This window comes from Lipotes vexillifer, unplaced genomic scaffold (assembly GCF_000442215.2).
Source record: "Lipotes vexillifer unplaced genomic scaffold, Lipotes_vexillifer_v1.1 scaffold675, whole genome shotgun sequence".
Lineage (NCBI taxonomy): Eukaryota > Metazoa > Chordata > Mammalia > Artiodactyla > Lipotidae > Lipotes > Lipotes vexillifer.
This window is the reverse complement of record NW_006794000.1, coordinates 436,837-444,958: the sequence shown is the minus strand read 5'-3', so window position 1 is coordinate 444,958 and position 8,122 is coordinate 436,837.

Below are 8,122 nucleotides of genomic sequence, written 5' to 3'. Positions count from 1 at the left end.
GGCCTCTCACTGTTGTGGCCTCTCCCGTTGCGGAGCACAGGCTCCGGACGCGCAGGCTCAGCGGCCATGGCTCACGGGCCCAGCCGCTCTGCGGCATGTGGGATCTTCCTGGACCGGGGCACGAACCTGTGTCCCCTGAATCGGCAGGCGGACTCTCAACCACTGCGCCACCTGGGAAGCCCTATGTTCTGTTTTTAAATATAATTTCCCTCAATGTTTTCTTTACCCTTTCCATCATCCTTCTCTTTTAAAAAACACTTCAATCATTTATTTTTAATATATATGTTGATACATTATTTTGCTTACACTTAGGGTTTTCCATTAATTATTCTAAATAAGATGAAATAGGCAAAACACAACTGAAAAAAGCAGAGAAAATGGAATATTAGCTGTGATACAAATGCAAGAATAGGAAAGGATTTGAAAAAGAAGGAGCTTAAGATGTAAAATATAACTCACAGTTAAAGAGGTGGTATTCTTACTATTAGCAATCTTATATCCTAGTTTGAATATAATTTATAGCTTCTCAGACTAGCAAAATATCATCACATTTTTCATAGTGCTAAAAACTTGGAACATCTGGCATTATAAAATACATAGCTCTAGATCTTTGTATTTTATTATTTATATAGATATGTATATACATATATATTTTTTTAATCACAGACTGTGTAAGATTATGGTTCTTAGAAATGTAAGCCAAAGCAAGTTATTAAAACAAATATGATACACAAACACTTGAAATCATATATAGATTTTTAAAATTGTGAGACTGCTAAATTCCAGCTTTCTGTAACTTTGTAGTTCCTGGAAAACCATGTCTTAGTATGAACATCATTACATTGAAACTGATACAAATTTAGCAGCTAAATGGGTAGATCTTTAAAAAATGTTAATCAGCCTTACTAACTCAGTAATTATCCATGTTTTCATATAGAAGAAATAAGGAATAAGAAATAGCTGAAGGCTTTGTATTTCAAAGCTGAAGTCTGGTATAGTAGCAGGAGGGAAATAATGACAAATGCATTCACTGATGATTTCAGATAAGAATTCCTAAGGTATCATGTTTTAAAAGATATCAGAACTTTGAAAGTAATTTTTTTTTTAAATAACAAAATTGGCTTTGTTGTATTATATATGAAATGACAATCTACAAATTGCAAATTACGATTTAGTTGAAAACTTTAAATCTATTTTGGTTAGCTGTGTCCTTGAATTTTATGTGCATGTATGGTGTGTGTGTTGTGTGTGTGTGTGTGTGTGTGTGTGTGTGTGTGTGTGTGTCCCTTCATGTTCTGAAATTTTAAAAGTTTCTTTAGTTCCATGACAAAATTCATTACTTTTTTCCATCATATCTCTGTGCATTTTTCTTTTTAATTTATTTAGTTTTAATCCCTGCTTCTTCCCCATTTTCCTCTTGACACTGCTTTGGTCCCTTGAGATAAAATCCTTCTGTGGCACTTGACAGAAGAAGTGAAAGTTGGCAAGACCAAGTCCATCACCTGTTCAGTGGTAACAAGGGCATGAGGGCATGGACCAATGACCTAGACTGATGCCTCTGATGTCTCAAACTTTGACTAGACTGAGAAGTACCAAGTCAAATGGATTATTAGTACAGTTAAAGTAATTAAACAGGAAACCATTAAGCTGAGGTAGCTCTAATGCCCTGGTAGCAGAAGTAAGCAAACCAAAACTTAAGCCAGAGTCAATTCTTGTCTCCTCTCCAAGAAAATAAAATTTGAGACCAACTAAACACAAAAGCCCACTGAGCTTTCCCAAATAAGGCAACCACTTAAGCTATAGCCAATCAAATAATTTTCTTACTTTGCTTCCATGTCTGCCCTATAATAGCCTTTCCCCTAGCTCCTGTCCTTGGAGCATCCCTAACTACTTTTGGTTTGGCGCTACCCATTAAAACCTATGTTTGCTCAAATAAACTCTTGAAAGTTTCAATGTACCCATGATTACTGGCCACTTCTTCTCCAGCATCCCTTCAGTTCTGTTGCCATGTTTTACCTAAGGCAGCCAATATGATTTTTCTAGTGTGTGCAGTCATAAACCCTAGCTAATATACTGTTTTTTTTCTTAGATTCTTCCTTGGTTACTTCTTTTTCTTGGCTCTAATTAACACTGTAAATCCTTTACATCACTATTCAGCTCTTTATCCTTTACACGCATATATCCAGTTAGCTACAAGATGTATCTATTTGGATCCTCAAAAGCAAACCCCTGAACATAACTTGCCCCTAAAACCTGTGAATCTTGTATTTCTACTCTCAGTTAATAATTAGGTCCTCCACTCAGTCACCCCAGGCAGAAATATTTGAGTGATTCTAAACTATTTTTTATTTGAAACCATTTACTCCAAACCAGTTACAGAAGTCAGCCTAATTAAATTCCTAAACTTTTCTAGATTCATTATTTCTTATTATTGCTGTCTTAATTTAGATTCTCCCAATATTTTGTCCAGCATATTAATTTTTCTTCTTTTTAATCTCCTTGCCTTCAGTTTTAAATCATCTCTCAAATTAAATTTATTCCATACTATATTTGTCTAAATACAAAAATTCAGACCATAAAACTTTCAAAAGAATCACTGTGGCTTACAGTACATCAAGCCAGAGCCTCTGATTGGGATCCATAACATTTCCCATGGCCTTCGTCTATCTGGCTTCAACCATGACCAGTTCCTGATATGCACCTGATGATCTGGAATATTTCTGTAAACACAACCCTTTTGCTCATGCTATTATTTTTGTTACCCTATATTCACTCTCCTAGACAAGTTCCACTTCTTTAAAAATAGTTAACTCAGGTGCTATTTCTTCTTCTATGCATTACTCTTGCACTCCATGTGTACTTTAAAAAAAAAAAAAATATATATATATATATATCATTCTTTATTTTAATTTTCATTTACTTCCTGTCAACCCAGAGCAAACTGTGAGTTTCTGGAGAGTTGAGTTCATGAGGACTGGGTATCAAAGTTTGGTGCCGACGTCCACGGAAGAAAAAAAAAAGATGGAAGTATCATAGTGGTCAGTAGATAAGATCAAGTAGGGTGGTAAAAGGATGGTTTAGGTAAATGAATTTAGTCAAAGATGAGCTCTTGTGGATGGTGTTTATAAATGAGATTGGAAATAGGATTGGGAAACTAGATTGTATCTTTTCATTCTTCCAGTGTGAGTCAGTAATAATATCAGCTTCAAATTAAAAAGTGAAAGCAGATCTGCACTCTCCATTAGAAGGCTTCACAGTGAGTATAAAATTAGGACAAAGCCGAGTTTTATCAAAGCAGAGAATTTAAAAGGATTGCTTGCTTTGGGAAATTTGAAAAAATATAGATAATACATTTATGCATGTTTGTCCAATGAATGACTGAAGGTCATAAGTCATGAATACAGATGGAATGTCTTGAATACTAGTGGACATCAAATTCTTGTGCTCTAAAAGGAGAGAGGTATATTTGGAACATTTTTGAGCAATTTCCTGATTAAAAATAGTACTTAAAAAACGCTTTGAAAAGTAGCATGTGACATAAAAAAAGAGTAACCTAGTGCAATTAATTTGTATTAAGTTAGAGTGGCAGTACCAAGAAAACATTTTAAAGAACCATAAAAGGTTAAAATTGGTAAAATGGAAGAGATAATTGGTAAACGTCCTGAAAATCTTATTGTTCGTGTGGGTAAAGTAGAGGAAGGGATGAAGCCAGGCCTGAACAAAGATGGCACACTAGAAGTGACTACCAACTTAAACTGTGCTTTATGGATGTATTTTAGAGAGTTTTTTCAACTACCCCAACTGTATGTAAAACATACATATTTGTGTGTTCCTTTGCGGTGAAGCAGGTCTTTGAACATAACAGCTTCAATCAGTTTATCAAGGAAATTTATGACCCAAGAATCACTTCTACTTTCTAAGAGTGAGAGAAAAAAATATAAAGGAATCTGTGCTATGTGATACACATAGTGTTAATTGGTTATGTGTTTCCTAATGCCAAGTATGGATCCTGATAGATAAAGGTGTTTAAGAGAGAGCTGATGAAATAGCAATTGTAAAGTTTCAAAGTGCACCATTGGCTCATGCATTTCACAGGTTGTTACTGGGTGATGACTATCCTAAAGTCATAGGATATTGTCCCCAAACCTCATGGTTGAGATAGAGAGTTAAATAAACAATTACAAAACAACTTGATGAGTGATATGACAGTGAAAGTAAAGAGGCTTGTATAAGCACAGGAGAGTGACACTTAACCAGAACTTAGTCTCACATCTTACATGGGTTTGTGCATCTTTGGAAACTCTTGACGTAAAAGATGACATCAAATTAGGACCCAAAGAGTAAGTTGAAGAGGTGTTAGATTGATGAGATTGGAGTGTAATTTACATAGCTTACTATGCCAGGCATTGTTCTAAGTGGTCTGCAAAATTATCTCAATCAATCATCACAATGACCTTAGACTATTATTATCTCCATTAGAAATATTGAAAGATTCAGGCACAGAGATTTTCAAAGCATGACAAGGGTCACATTCTTACTGAGTGGTGGAGCCACGATTTGAACAAAAACAGTGCAGCTCCAAAGTGTGTGGACCTATGACTACATTACACCGTCTCTCCTGCAAAGATTAAGGCAAGGATTAATAACACACTATGAAAATAACACACTAGCATGAACTTCATAAAAACAAAGATATAAACACAAATGGCCAACAATCATGAGACTCCTCAATTCACCAGTAAAACAAATACAGGTAAATTAAGACAAGATATAAACTTTATTCTATCAGATAAGCACAACTGAAAAAAAGATTATAATGTCAATGATATTGAGGGTATGAAGAAATAGATGGTCCATATGTTGAGACTGGTTTCACATGTACAATACTTTTAAAGAATAACCTTTCAATATATAATAGAATTTGAATATTATCTAATAAAATTTCCAGGATTTTATCTAACATAATATATATAAGCAAATTCTACACTTATTTCCGCACCTGTCTCACCTAATATTTACCAAACGTTCCTCCTCCTGTTTAACTCTGCTTGTCCCTCATGTACCTTTTATTAATTTGATACTAGTATTGATTTATTGGCTCCTTCCTGAAATCTTAAACTCTTCTTCATCCAGTAGCTCTCTTACCCATCATTTGTCAGTTACAAAGTTCAATTGCTTCACCCTCTAAACATGCCTCAAATCCATCTATTTCTCTCCAGCTTCAGGCTCTCCAATGTTCGTCTCACCCTGGAATTTCTTTAGCGCACAGGCAAGAATCTCTTAACCAGACTCCCTCCTTCCCTTCTTGCCCTCTACATGCAGGGAACTCATTTATGATTGCAATCCAATCATGGCACTACTCAGTTTAGCCTTTTAATTTACCTTCCTATGATTCTTGTAGAAATTAGGCAAAAGATGTGGACTCCATACCCTAAACTATTTCTCTCTGCCAACTTGAGACTCATACCGTGCCCTTCTTCCCTTCCATGGGCACACTATGCTCCCTACCAACCACTGCTATTCTGCATTTTCATCAGTTTCTCCCTCTTAGGCAACTGTTTCCTTGGTTTTCAGTTAGGGTGACATTTCTCCATGAAAGCCTTCCCAGATAGACAGCTCTGTTATCTGCTCTCATAGTATTCCTCACCTCTCTCTCTATCTTGGTACTTATGCTAACTTTAATTACATATTTCTGTATTGAATTTTTTTTTAATTTCTTCTTATCTTCCCCAATAGATTATAATCTCCATTGGAGCAGCAAGAGTGCCTATTTCATTCACTGCTATAACCTCAATGCTCAGTGATACATCTCTGTGTAGAGACAATACCTTTAGACCTTTTTAAAAGTGCCTTCAAATTGACTCTGTATTAGTATATGATTTCTCTCCCTAACTCTAACCCCATTCTTACAGACTAGTTCACTTGTCTCAGCATAGTTTAGGATTACGCAGTCAGTAAAATGATGGGCATTGATTGCATGGATAGAAATGGAGATATATCGCTGCCTCTGATACTTTACTTAATAAAATATTTCATCTCAATTCTTAAAAGAGATGACTATTTGTCTATATTAATATGTCAATTTATAACACTGCATAAATTACAAAATATGGAATGATATATAACAGGTTTAACAGAGGTTGCAATAGCTGTCTCTGGGGGAGGTATTGTGAGGGACTTAAAATCACTGCTAAGAGAGGAAGCAAAGGGTCATGTTTAGGAAAGTCATAGAGTTACACGGCCTGGCTCATCAGTCACAGCAGAGGGGTCTTTGGTATATTAGTTTAATCATAGGTTTTATAAATCTCAATTTTCTCAGCTATAAATAAGTCCAATAATTATTGGTAGAATTACATGTTAATGTATATATAGCACTTGGCAATATATAGGACACAGTACACACTTAATAAATCTTTGATACAATTACCCTTTTATTAAACTTTGATACATTTCCAAATAATTTCATTTCAGATTTTACAAAGGGAATGCAGTCCTTTTTAATCACTCGAGTCAAGACATATACATTCATTTTGAAAAAAAAATAGTTATCAACTCCTTAGACAATCACAGATTTTGTCTTGAGAACTTTCATAACATTATTTAGAAAGGATGCAACAGAAGGATGTCTCTCCCCAAACAGCCACAGGTTTAGCCAATTCTTTTAGCTTGTTACTCTTCACCTTTAAGCTTGTCCACACACTGCCACATTTGTAAGACTCAAACAAATAATCTTTGTATATGCAAACTCCTCTGTCAGCTCCTAGAGGCCAAAGAGTAGACAGAAAAATTATTGCTTCTGTGACCCAAGGAGACAAACAGTATGTTGATGAGTCTTTTCGCCCCTGAGATATTAATGTCCTGACAAAGGGAAATTGAAATATGGGATAAGATGCCATAAACTAATGGTCAATCTAGCATGACAACAGATTTATAAATTCTCATTAAAGCCAACTGAATTGAGACCTATTTTATGTTATAATAATCCTCAACAAACTGAAGTTAATGGAAAAGAATGCCAAAATCCATGGGACTTCTGTGTACAAAACCCACTCATTCTGATTCTTTGGTTATTCATTCCTTCATTTTAATTTTGAAGACTTCTAAGTGGTATAAACTTTGCCATTTTGATAATGTTATACATGAAACCAGAAAATAATACATTAAAACATTACACAGTTGTTTTTGAGTTTGTAAAAACAAAACAAGTAGAATGGACCTGGCGTTCATGATCTAGAGTTTTGATTTCAAGATCTGTGAATTCATGGTTAGTCTGTAACTGCAATTTGATCACTCACCCTGCGAACCCATCTCAGTTACAAGTGCTATGATGTAACTTTTCTACTTCAGCAGAAGCTGCCTAGAGACAAATTACTTTGGTGTGCCAGACTGAATTCACCCTAGTAGCTGCATAGGGATGGCATTTCATTTGGATGCAGAAGCCTTGAAAGTTTTGCTCTTTGACCTTCGGGATGACATCCTCTGCCCGATAGTCATTATTTTCCACCTTCAGCTCACTAGGTTTCTTAGCAGAGTAGTCATTAGAGCTCCACAGGCAGCGTAAATGACCAGGTATAGATGTTTCCGTTTTCAGAAATTGGAGGGGAGGAGATGAAAGGAGCGAAAAAGCTCCAAACTTGCTTTTATTCATGACTGCATCTTTCCCTTGCTGGCTCTGAAGCCCACCACTCTTGAGGTCCCTGTGATCCTGGATTTCCCTGGGATATTTCAAACCACTCCTGTCTCTAGAATGTAATTTGGCTTTATTGTGGTATCATCCTAGGGAATATTACATGACGTTTCTGTTCTACAAGTCTGAAAACTGCCTTTAAACAAAGGTTAAAATTAAGTTAAGTAAGACGTGTAGGAATAAGGCAGAATCAAGCCTAGGGAATGATAGAACTCCTCCGAGTAGGTTAAATATGCCATAAGGATGTTTCTAGAGGGAGAGATCAGTGTTGAGTGGGTGTTGATATAATGGCAAGAAACCCATTTCCCTTAATCCCAGAGATACTGTTAACTCCTATTTTCTTATGCCGTTTTCCTGCTCCCCATACTTTCCACCTCCTGCCTTAATACCTTCCTCTCCTCTCTGATTTTCTCATTCTCTATTTCTGTCTCTCTT